Source organism: Sciurus vulgaris (assembly GCF_902686455.1).
Source record: "Sciurus vulgaris genome assembly, chromosome: 1".
NCBI classification, from domain to species: Eukaryota; Metazoa; Chordata; class Mammalia; order Rodentia; family Sciuridae; genus Sciurus; species Sciurus vulgaris.
The window spans coordinates 89,146,251-89,157,915 of NC_136461.1; the positions used below are offsets into that span (position 1 = coordinate 89,146,251).

An 11,665-nucleotide genomic window follows, 5' to 3' on the forward strand; every position below is an offset into this window, starting at 1 on the left:
AACCTGCTCTACCTTGTCTTTGATCAAAAGAACCTTGTGATTGAGGAGCAGGAGGTTGGGGCAAGGCACAGAGGCCTGCAGTGCTGCTAGGGAAGGAGAGATCAGTGTGTAGGATGAGAGGAGCAGGAAGACCCAGCCTATTGCAAGCCCAGCACCTTGGGATGAGAGGTCTGGGAGGGCCAACCCCTGCCTAGATGTGAGAGGTGGGCACCTAACCCTTATAAAGAGCCACTCAGTCCTCACCTCCCAAAGAACCATGCAAAGGGGACAGACTTGGACACAGGGAAATGGAGGTTCTTGGGCATGAAAGACATCCCTTTTCTCCTCTGTTGTACTTGGGAGTGGCAGTCCTAGGCCAGGTGTCCCTCAGCACACACTCACAAAAGACTGCCCTGCAAACACATGCCCCAAACAGAAATTTGTTCATAGTCGGGCACTGTTAAAGATGGGAATCATCTACAGACCGTGGAACAATGCGGTGTTATGATGGACCAGTGTGGTTAACCCAGCTAAGCTCACCCCAAACACTATGTCAGAGATCTCACCTTGTAGAGCCAGAGAGAACTGGAGAAAGGCCACGACAGAGAAAATGCTCATTGAAGGGACAGCCTTTTCATTCATGCTATTTATTTATAACATGTGTTATCTTCACTTATCATGCGATATGGGCTCAGGTACAGCCCTCAGCAGTGAGCAAGTTATAGGATGCAAAGGGAAAGGCAGATCATTTTTCAATTACTGGAATTCTAAGGCAGGGATGTACTTTGGAAATCATGGATGACTGGAGATGTTGCTCAGTGGTAGAGTACGTGCTTAGCATGCACCAGGCCCTGGGTTCAGTCTTCAGTCCGCAGTACCACAAAACAAAGCAACATCAACAAAAACATGGTAATTTCAGAACTTTACTATTCAGAAATGTTATTAGGGCATTCTTTTCAGGTCACCCAAAACTTGATTACAAATGGAGGGACAATACTGGTGAATACTAGCAAAATAAAATGCACTGTTTTTTTTTTTCCCCACACAAATTGTTATTGATTTTTTTTTCACATCAAATTGTGTATGAAATTTAAGTAAAAAAGTTTAGGGAGAAGAATAAAAAGACATTTGGATCAATAATAAGCTTGTTAAAAAACTGAGTCTAAGTTATCAAATGACTAAGGATCACCCGGTTCCTTTATTCATTTCTTTTCATTTTTGCTCAGGAGCTGTTGCCATAGTCTTATTTAGTCTGTTTAAGTTGTAAACATTTTACTATCACTTGCCTGAAAAACACAAGAATTGCTGAGATGACAAATAAAATAAGACACAAAAACAAAATAGACATAACCTGCATCATTGAGGGCTCCTGATTGTTCTGTGGCCCCCAGGGGTCCACTGTCAATGTTTCCTCCAAATTCCACCTAGACCATTGCACTTCTTAGGCAAACAGTCAGATTTCAGGACTGAGCTATTGACACAATTTTTAATAAAACATACCTAGTTCTCATCACAGGATGCGATGTCTTTTATCACACCTATGCCAGGTATCTCCATGTGTTCCATGGCTAGATGGTAGCCTGTGCCCCAGGAGATGAGATTGTCCTCTCACAGGTGGGCGAATATTATAATTGTGTGGTCTGGCAAATCAGGGATCATTTTAACATGTATATACTGCAGCCTGACACATCTCATTTGCCTTCTCACAATTTACATAGGTAGAGACATTTTGCATCTCGCAGTTACCATATTGATCATCTTTTAAATTAATTACATCATAGCACTTACAAGGAGTCTCTGCATCAGGTCCTAAACTGCTTTGGCACTGCGTGTATCTGGATCAGCACCCCTTATGGTAACAACTGCCTTCATACCCATCCTGCTGCTAAGTGTCACCTGGGCAGAGACCTGAGGTCCTGTCACAATACATTTATTTTCTTCCTGTCTACACACATACCCAGATGGAAGAAAGTTACAATTGTGACAGCAAAGTCCAATGCTGCAGTTGGCTCCCAGTTTTAATCTACAATCTGTTCCACAACACAAGTCTTCATGACATTCCTCTATTGAACCGCAATCACATTCCTCATTTGGTCCCACAATGTTGTTTCCACATTTCCTAATCACAAAATCTAGTCCTGGGATATAATTTAAGCATTATGCCACTACAGACATGTGCTTAAAATAAGAGTCATAACTACAATTACTAAACCCAGTTCGTCCTGTGCCCATCATGCAAGCCTTCCTACCTCTACATTGGCAGTACTTTTCATTACGTATCATTCCCCCAGATTGACCCAGTTCATGAGCAGTCCAAGTGGCAGGTCCAAGAACATTTACATCTAGAATACTACTTGCTGATCCAGCTAACTCTTTTTTTTTTTTTTTTTTTTTTTTTTATTGTAAACAAATGGGATACATGTTGTTTCTCTGTTTGTACATGGCACAAAGGCATACCATTTGTGTAATCATAAATTTACATAGAGTAATGTTGTTTGATTTATTCTGTTATTTTTTCCCTTCCCCCCACCCCTCCCACCCCTCTTTACCCTCTATACAGTCCTTCCTTCCTCCATACTTGCCCCCCTCCCTAACCCTAACTCTAACCCTAACACTAACCCTTCCCTCCCCCCCATTATGTGTCATCCTCCACTTATTAGCGATATCATTCGTCCCTTGGCTTTTTGAGATTGGCTTATCTCACTTAGCATGATATTCTCCAATTTCATCCATTTGCCGGCAAATGCCATAATTTTATCATTCTTTATGGCTGAGTAATATTCCATTGTATATATATACCACAGTTTCTTTATCCACTCATCAATTGAAGGGCATCTAGGTTGGTTCCACAGTCTGGCTATTGTGAATTGAGCAGCTATGAACATTGATGTGGCTGTATCTCTGTAGTATGCTGATTTTAAGTCCTTTGGGTATAGACCAAGGAGTGGGATAGCTGGGTCAAATGGAGGGTCCATTCCGAGTTTTCTAAGGAATCTCCACACTGCTTTCCAGAGTGGCTGCACTAATTTGCAGCCCCACCAGCAATGTAAGAGTGTACCTTTCTCCCCACATCCTCTCCAACACCTGTTGTTGCTTGTATTCTTGATAATCGCCATTCTAATTGGGGTGAGATGGAATCTTAGGGTAGTTTTGATTTGCATTTCTCTTATTACTAGAGATGTTGAACATTTTTCCATATGTTTGTTGATTGCTTGTAGATCTTCTTCTGTGAAGTGTCTATTCATTTCCTTAGCCCATTTGTTGATTGGGTTATTTGTATTCTTCGTGTAGAGTTTTTTGAGTTCTTTATAGATTCTGGAGATTAGTGCTCTATCTGAAGTATGATTGGCAAAGATATTCTCACACTCTGTAGGCTCTTTCTTCGCATTGCTGATAGTTTCCTTTGCTGAGAGAAAGCTTTTTAGTTTGAATCTATCCCAGTGGTTGATTCTAGCTTTTATTTCTTGTGCTATGGGAGTCCTGTTAAGGAAGTCTGATCCTAGACCAATAAGGTGAAGATTTGGACCTACTTTTTCTTCTATAATCTGCAGGGTCTCTGGTCTGATTCCGAGGTCCTTAATCCATTTTGAGTTTAGTTTCGTGCATGGTGAGAGATATGGGTTTAGTTTCATTCTGTTGCATATGGATTTCCAATTCTCCCAGCACCATTTGTTGAAGAGGCTATCTTTTCTCCATTGCATATTTTTGGCCCCTTTGTCTAGTATGAGAAAATTGTATTTATTTGGGTTTGTGTCCGTGTCCTCTATTCTGTACCATTGATCTACCTTTCTATTTTGGTACCAATACCATGCCGTTTTTGTTACTATTGCTTTGTAGTAGAGTTGAAGATCTGGTATTGCAATACCCCCTGTTTCACTCTTCCTGCTAAGGATTGCTTTAGCTATTCTGGGTTTCTTATTCTTCCAGATGAATTTCATGATTGCTTGCTCTATTTCTGTAAGGTACGTCATTGGGATTTTAATTGGAATTGCATTGAATTTGTATAGCACTTTAGGTAGTATGGCCATTTTGACAATATTAATTCTTCCTATCCAAGAACATGGAAGATCTTTCCATCTTCTAAGGTGTTCTTTAATTTCTTTCTTTAGTGTTGTATAGTTCTCATTGTAGAGGTCTTTCACCTCTTTTGTGAGATTGATTCCCAAGTATTTTATTTTTTTCGAGGCTATAGTGAATGGGGTAGTTTTCCTAATTTCTCTTTCTGAAGATTCATCACTTATGTATAAAAATGCGTTGGATTTATGGGCATTGATCTTGTAACCTGCTACTTTACTGAATTCACTTATGAGTTCTAAGAGTTTTCTGGTGGAATTTCCAGGTTCCTCTAAATATATAATCATGTCATCAGCGAACAGGGATAGTTTGAGTTCTTCTTTTCCAATTCGTATCCCTTTAATTTCTTTGGTTTGTCTAATTGCTCTGGCCAGAGTCTCAAGAACGATGTTGAATAGAAGTGGTGAAAGAGGGCATCCCTGCCTTGTTCCAGTTTTTAGGGGGAATGCTTTCAGTTTTTCACCATTTAGAATGATATTAGCCATGGGCTTAGCATAAATGGCCTTTACAATGTTAAGGAATGTTCCCACTATCCCTATTTTTTCTAGTGTTTTGAGCATGAAGGGGTGCTGTATTTTATCAAATGCTTTTTCTGCATCTATTGAAATAATCATGTGATTCTTGACTTTAAGTCTATTAATATGGTGAATTACGTTTATTGATTTCCTGATGTTGAACCAACCTTGCATACCTGGGATGAAACCCACTTGATCATGGTGCACTATCTTTTTAATATGTTTTTGTATGCGATTTGCTAAAATTTTGTTGAGAATTTTTGCGTCGATGTTCATTAAGGATATTGGTCTGAAATTTTCTTTCCTTGATGAGTCTCTGTCTGGTTTAGGTATCAGGGTGATATTGGCTTCATAGAATGAGTTTGGGAGGGTTCCCTCCTCTTCTATTTTATGAAATACTTTGAGAAGTATTGGAATGAGCTCTTCTTTAAAGGTTTTGTAGAACTCGGCTGAGAACCCATCTGGTCCCGGACTTTTCTTTGTTGGAAGGCTTTTGATGACTTCTTCTATTTCAGTACTTGAAATTGGTCTATTTAAATTGTTTATGTCCTCCTCGTTCAGTTTAGGCAATTCATATGTCTCTAGAAACCTGTTGATGTCTTCGAAATTTTCTATTTTGTTGGAGTATAGATTTTCAAAATAGCTTCTAATTATGTTTTGTATTTCAATCCTGTCTGTTGTGATATTTCCTTGTTCATTCCGAATTTTAGTGATTTGGGTTTTCTCTCGTCTTTTTGTTAGTGTGGCTAAAGGTTTATCAATTTTGTTTATTTTTTCGAAGAACCAACTATTTATTTTGTCAATTTTTTGTATTGTTTCTTTTGTTTCAATTTCATTGATTTCGGCTCTGAGTTTAACTATTTCCTGTCTTCTACTACTTTTGGTGTTGGTCTGTTCTTCTTTTTCTAGGGCTTTGAGCTGTAGCGTTAGGTCGTTTATTTGTTGAGTTTTACTTCTTTTATTAAATGCGCTCCATGAAATAAATTTCCCTCTAAGTACTGCTTTCATAGTGTCCCAGAGATTTTGATATGATGTTTCTTTGTTCTCATTTACCTCTAAGAATTTTTTAATTTCCTTCCTAATATCTTCTGTTATCCATTCATCATATAATAGCATATTGTTTAATCTCCAGATGTTGGAATAGTTTCTGTGTTTTACTCTTTCATTTATTTCTAACTTCAATCCATTATGATCTGATAGAATACATGCTAGTGTCTCTATCTTCTTGTATTTGCTAACATTAGCTTTGTGGCATAATATATGGTCTATTTTAGAGAAGGATCCATGTGCTGCTGAGAAGAAAGTGTATTCGCTCTTGGTTGGATGGTATATTCTATAAATGTCCGTTAAGTCTAAATTATTGATTGTGTTATTGAGATCTATGGTTTCTTTGTTCAATTTTTGTCTGGAAGATCTGTCCAGTGGTGAGAGAGGCATGTTAAAATCACCTAGTATTATTGTGTTATGGTCTATTTGGTTTCTGAAATTGAGAAGGATTTGTTTGACATACATGGATGAGCCACTGTTTGGGGCATAGATGTTTATGATTGTTATATCTTGCTGATTTATGCTTCCCTTAAGCAGTATGAAATGACCTTCTTTATCCCTTCTGACTAACTTTGGCTTGAAGTCCACACTATCGGAAATGAGGATGGATACTCCAGCTTTTTTGCTGAGTCCATGCGCATGGTATGTTTTTCCCCATCCTTTCACCTTTAGTCTATGGGTATCTTTTTCCAAGAGGTGAGTCTCTTGCAGGCAACATATTGTTGGATCTTTCTTTTTAATCCAGTCTGCCAGTCTATGTCTTTTGATTGATGAATTCAGGCCATTAACATTCAGGGTTATTATAGAGATATGATTTGGTTTCCCGGTCATTTGGTTCATTTTTTAAATTCTATTTATTTATTTCTTTGACTCAACTTGTTTCCTCCTTTATTTGACAATTCCTTTAGGATAATTCCTCCCTTTGCTGATTTGCTGCTTTGTTTCTCATCTCTTCCTCATGGAATATTTTGCTGAGAATGTTTTGTAATGCTGGCTTTCTTTTTGTAAATTCTTTTAGCTTTTGTTTATCATGGAAGGATTTTATTTCATCGTCAAATTTGAAGGTAAGTTTTGCTGGGTATAAGATTCTTGGTTGGCATCCATTTTCTTTCAGGGCTTGAAAAATGTTGTTCCAGGCCCTTCTAGCTTTTAGGGTCTGGATTGAAAAGTCTGCTGATATCCGTATTGGTTTCCCCCTGAATGTAATTTGGTTCTTTTCTCTCACAGCTTTTAAAATTCTGTCTTTATTTTGTATGTTAGGTATTTTCATTATAATGTGCCTTGGTGTGGGTCTGTTGTAATTTTGTGTATTTGGAGTCCTATAAGCCTCTTGAACTTGATTTTCCATTTCATTCTTCAGATTTGGGAAATTTTCTGATATTATTTCATTGAATAAATTGTTCATTCCTTTGGCTTGTTTCTCTAGGCCTTCCTCAATCCCAATAATTCTTAAATTTGGCCTTTTCATGATATCCCATAGTTCTTGTAGATTCTGTTCATGATTTCTTACCATCTTCTCTGTTTGTTCAACTTTGTTTTCAAGGTTAAATATTTTGTCTTCAATGTCTGAGGTTCTGTCTTCCAGGTGTTCTATCCTATTGGATATGCTTTCTATGGAGTTCTTAATTTGGTTTATTGTTTCTTTCATGTCAAGGATTTCTGTTTGGTTTTTTTTCAATATCTCTAACTCTTTATTGAAATGATCTTTTGCTTCCTGTATTTGCTCTTTTAACTGTCGATTGGTGCGATCATTCAATGCTTGCATTTGCTCTTTCATCTCATCGTTTGCTTCTCTGATCATTTTAATTATGTACATTCTGAACTCCTTTTCTGTCATTTCTTCTGCCATGCTGTCATTGGGTTTTATTGATGTAACATCTAGATTTGTTTGCAGCATTTTCTTTCCTTGTTTTCTCATATTGTTCAGGTATCAGTGGACCGCTGAGATATTGCAGATTTCCTCTATTGACTTACAATGTCCCTGAAGATTTCTATATATATCCCCCCTTAGCCTTCAGTAGGCTGAAGTCTTGGAGGAAGTTGATAATGCGGAGCTCCACAAGGAAGCTGCCTCTCTAGGAGTGGTGGCCTTCAGGAGGGGTATAATCCCTGCTAGTGGGCAGAGGTGCCTCCACTTGTTGACCAATGGTCATCCAAAGGGGACCTAGGCTGCGGGCTGAGGCAAGGCCTGTTTGGGCCTGAGTCTCTAGTTTTACCGTCCTTGTGGGGAAACCTCACCCGGCAGGGAAGACTCACCCGGTGGGGAGGTCTCGCTGGTCAGTACCCTCCTAGAGGTTCCCCTCAATTACAGCTACCACCTGGGCTGGGCTGCCTTCCTCTGCAAAGTTCTCAGGGGCCCGGCCCTACCTCCTGGGCCTGGGAGCCTCACCCTTCGCAGATGAATCTCCTTAGGCTGCCCCTCCTCAGAGAATATGCCCTCAGGCCTGGAACCTTTGCTCCGCCCTAAGCCTGTCTCTGTGCGGCTCTTCCACCCAGAAGCCTCCTAGATCCTGGGACCCTGCTCTGCCCCTAATTGCCTGGCTATGCGGCCCCTCCTCTGAGCAGCCACCTGGGGCCCCGTACAATCTCTCTGAGTCCCAGAGACCCGCCACACGCCTCTTCCTCCAGACAGCTGCCCAGTATTCCGGTGCGGTCACTAGGAGTCCAAGAAACTCACTGCGTGCCTCCACCTCCCACCAACCACCCGTAGCCCTGGGCAATCAATCACTCCGAGTCGAAGTGACCCTCCCCGTTCCTCCTCCTCCTCCAGATAACCCCCCGAGTGTTCAGGAGTGGTCGCTCTGGGTGGCTCTGAATCCACGTGACCCGCTGCACGGGTCCTATGGGCAGCCGCCCGGAGCTCTTGGTGCGGCCACTCAAGACCAAGCGACCCACCACGCTTCCTCTCCAGGCAGCCCCCCTGTGTTCAGGCGCTGTCCCTTTAAGTCCAAACAACTCACCACTCGCCTTCTCCTCTGAGCAGCCGCCTGGAGCGCCAATGCAGTCACTGCGAGTCCAAAGGACCCGCCGCGCTTCTCCTCCTCCTCCGAGCAGGCCCCGGGGTTCAGAAGTGGTCCGAGTCCAAACAGCCCGCCACGCAGCCTCTCCTCTGGCAACCGCCTGAAGCTCTGGTGTAGTCACCCCGAATCCAAGCGGCCGCGTTCCTCTTCCTCCTCCTCGTCCTCAGGGCAGGCCCCGGGGTTCAGAAGCGTCGTTCTGAGTCCAAACAGCTCGCCACGGAGTTTCTCTTCTGGCAACCGCCTGTAGCTCTGGTGCAGTCTCTCCGAATCCAAGTGGCCACGCTCCTCCTCCTCCTCCTCAGGGCAGGCCCCGGTGTCCTGAGTCCACACAGCTCTCCTCGCCACTCCTCCCCTGGGCAGCCGCCGGATCCCCAGTGGTTGCTCCGAGTCCCAGCGCTGTGCCAAGTGGCCTCCTTTTTGGCGCTCCTAGTTGTCCGAGTTCACTGCTCCAGCGGGGGGAGGGGCGTCTCACTGGCAGCTCTACTTCACAAAGTTTCCTGCGTTCCGGGACCACTGTCCCATCCGGGACGCCTCCCCAATGGGAGAGACTCACCCGGCTGCTTTGAGTTGGTCCCAAGTGTCTCAATATCTCCTCTTTTGAATCCTGAGTCCTGGAGCAACATGAAATGCAGCCACCCTCTAGGCCGCCATCTTGAAACCTCCAGCTAACTCTTTACTACACACTATTTCCCAGGATCATTCGAGGGCATCTCTATGGTTTCTATTAATATATAAACGTACACAATCTGCAGAAAGACAAGGATTTAGTTAGCTTCTCCTATATAGTAAAAATTTGCCTAATACTTCAACTAAAGTAAGCTATCCAATACATATTCTCTTGTAATCTGTCCATACTTCAACAGCTTTTAGATATATCCTCACATTGACATCTTGAAAGTAGCTGTCCATAATCTGAGTCAAAAGAATGGCATCATATAGGACTAGAAAACAGCTAGAGAAAGATTGGACTTCACAAATTGAAATCTAGTCTGATCAAAGACCATGACAAATTCCCAAAACTTTTAGTGTTTATAGGATCCAGAATAGTCCCTTAGTCTAGTCATGTCCTCCTGCTGGGCCATTTGCTTTTCTGTTCCATCATCAGTCAAACCATAAATCTGATTGCTAAACTCTTCCTTCAGGAAATACCCAAAATGTTCAAAAGTAGACAAGGCCTTGATAGGCTCAGTTTAGTACTATTTGGCATCAATGTTCAGCATGCCTTGGAGACCCTCCCATGCGTGGACTCAAGAGTGGCCTCAGAGTCCTAAAACCTTTCCACTGAGCCCATATATTTGCAGTCCTTGAGTATGTAAGGGTGACCTTCCTGCATGTGTCCCATTTCTGTGATGGAGAAAATGTGCAGATGTTGCAGCAACAGAAGTTTCTTGGGCCACAGGTGGATGATATGCTTCTTACTTTCTACCTGCAAGAGGTAGGACAGGAAACTGGGTACACCCTACTTCTCTCACCAGAAGGTCAGCTTCTTGGGGATGATGATTTCACTTGAGTCAAATTGCAGTTGGTAAAAAAGTAAGTCATCACCCAGAGAATCAAGGAGGAGCAGAACCAGAACTAGCATGGGGAGTGGGTGGCCTTGGCAGAAAAGGTCTGCACTGACCCCATAGTCTGTTCCCTCCTTGGTCTGTTCCTTCCTCTGCAGTTGCAGGGAAACTCCAGGCTGGTGAGTCAGACTTCCATGGACCACTGCTATAGTACTGGAGGGGAGCAGAAAGCAGTTTGAGGGCTGGGGAAGGAATGGAGAAATAAGGGGAGCAGAAGAGAGCTCATTAAAGGCCTCCTATATCCTTGCCCTTTGGTCTGTTCTATGCACCCTGGAACATGGGTAGAAATTGGTTGTTTCTTGGGCTGCTCTGCTCACCGACTGACTATCCCACTGGGGTCCCACAGCAGAAGGAACACCAGAACCCTCAAGTGTTGAAAAGGGAACTGAGAAACACAGTGCTGGAGTGCAGTCTCCACATCCAGCCCCAGTCCTCTGAGATCCCTGACTGCAAAGAGGCTCCAGAGGCTTTAGTAGTGCACCCAGGCAAGAGGTAGTTCCTGAGCACATTTTGTCTTTGGCTTTTTCTGCTGTGCCTCCTCAGGATGCTAGACATCAGCGAGATTTAATTTTTCTGTGTCCCTATGCTGTGGTGGGAGAATAAGATAAGGACTTGCTAAAAAAGGGAATTCCAGGAATTTTCTGAGACAGGTGAATAGCTGTTATGTTTGCAGTCTGAGTGATGGGTGAGGGATGGCAATGAAGGTAAGAAGACCCCACCAAGAGGACAGATGGACACAGCTTCCACGGAAAGGGCAAATCGCAGAGTCATAATATGACTTGATTCTGATAGAAGGGCTGCATTTTCAATTTTTCTTAGGACATTGGATCTGACTGCATGACAGGGAATACCATGAAGCTCCAGAAATTAGGCTATGTATACTAAAAATAGCCACACGCTCTTCATATCATTCTGACACTTGCTTTTCCCCCCACTAACATTTATTGCATATAATTATGTTCTTTAATTAAAATATCTTTTGTGTTTTTTATTAATTTAGATCATTTTTAATAGATGCATAGAATCCATACTAGGCAACTCATTATGTATTTAATTATTTCCCTTATGAATGGATGATACACTTGTGTTTTGAATTTTATTTGTGTTGTTTAAAACAGTATCATATGTTAGGAAATATAGCTGCATATGCATTCGCAATGATGTATATGTACAAATTTATATATAAACACACAAAAACATATGTTTTGTTCCAAGAAAGTATTTCTGTGCTGATAGATTTCTCAAATTGAAATTGTTAGATCAGAAAAGAATTCTTAGCTCATATTGAATTCATCCTTTAAAATTCTTGCACTCCTTTACATTACTACCTATGGAGCAAATCTAGCTAATAGAATTATTTTGAAGTGATGGAAATGGCAATATAGTCCAATGCTGTACCTACTCATCACCACAGGCTAATGAGCAGTTGAAATGTACCCCAGGGTGATTGAGTGCTACAACTCAG

At 41.9% G+C, this 11,665-nt stretch overlaps 1 pseudogene across 1 annotated transcript; it reads right to left on the bottom strand.

The window, feature by feature from the left end:
- Positions 1–1,380: 1,380 nt before the first annotated feature.
- On the bottom strand, positions 1,381–10,709 carry LOC306654162 (disintegrin and metalloproteinase domain-containing protein 30-like; annotated as a pseudogene). Its single transcript has 3 exons — positions 10,518–10,709; positions 10,142–10,382; positions 1,381–2,351 (listed from the first exon to the last, which is right to left on the bottom strand). The product of its transcript is annotated as a disintegrin and metalloproteinase domain-containing protein 30-like (transcript).
- Between the last annotated feature and the right edge of the window lie 956 nt (positions 10,710–11,665).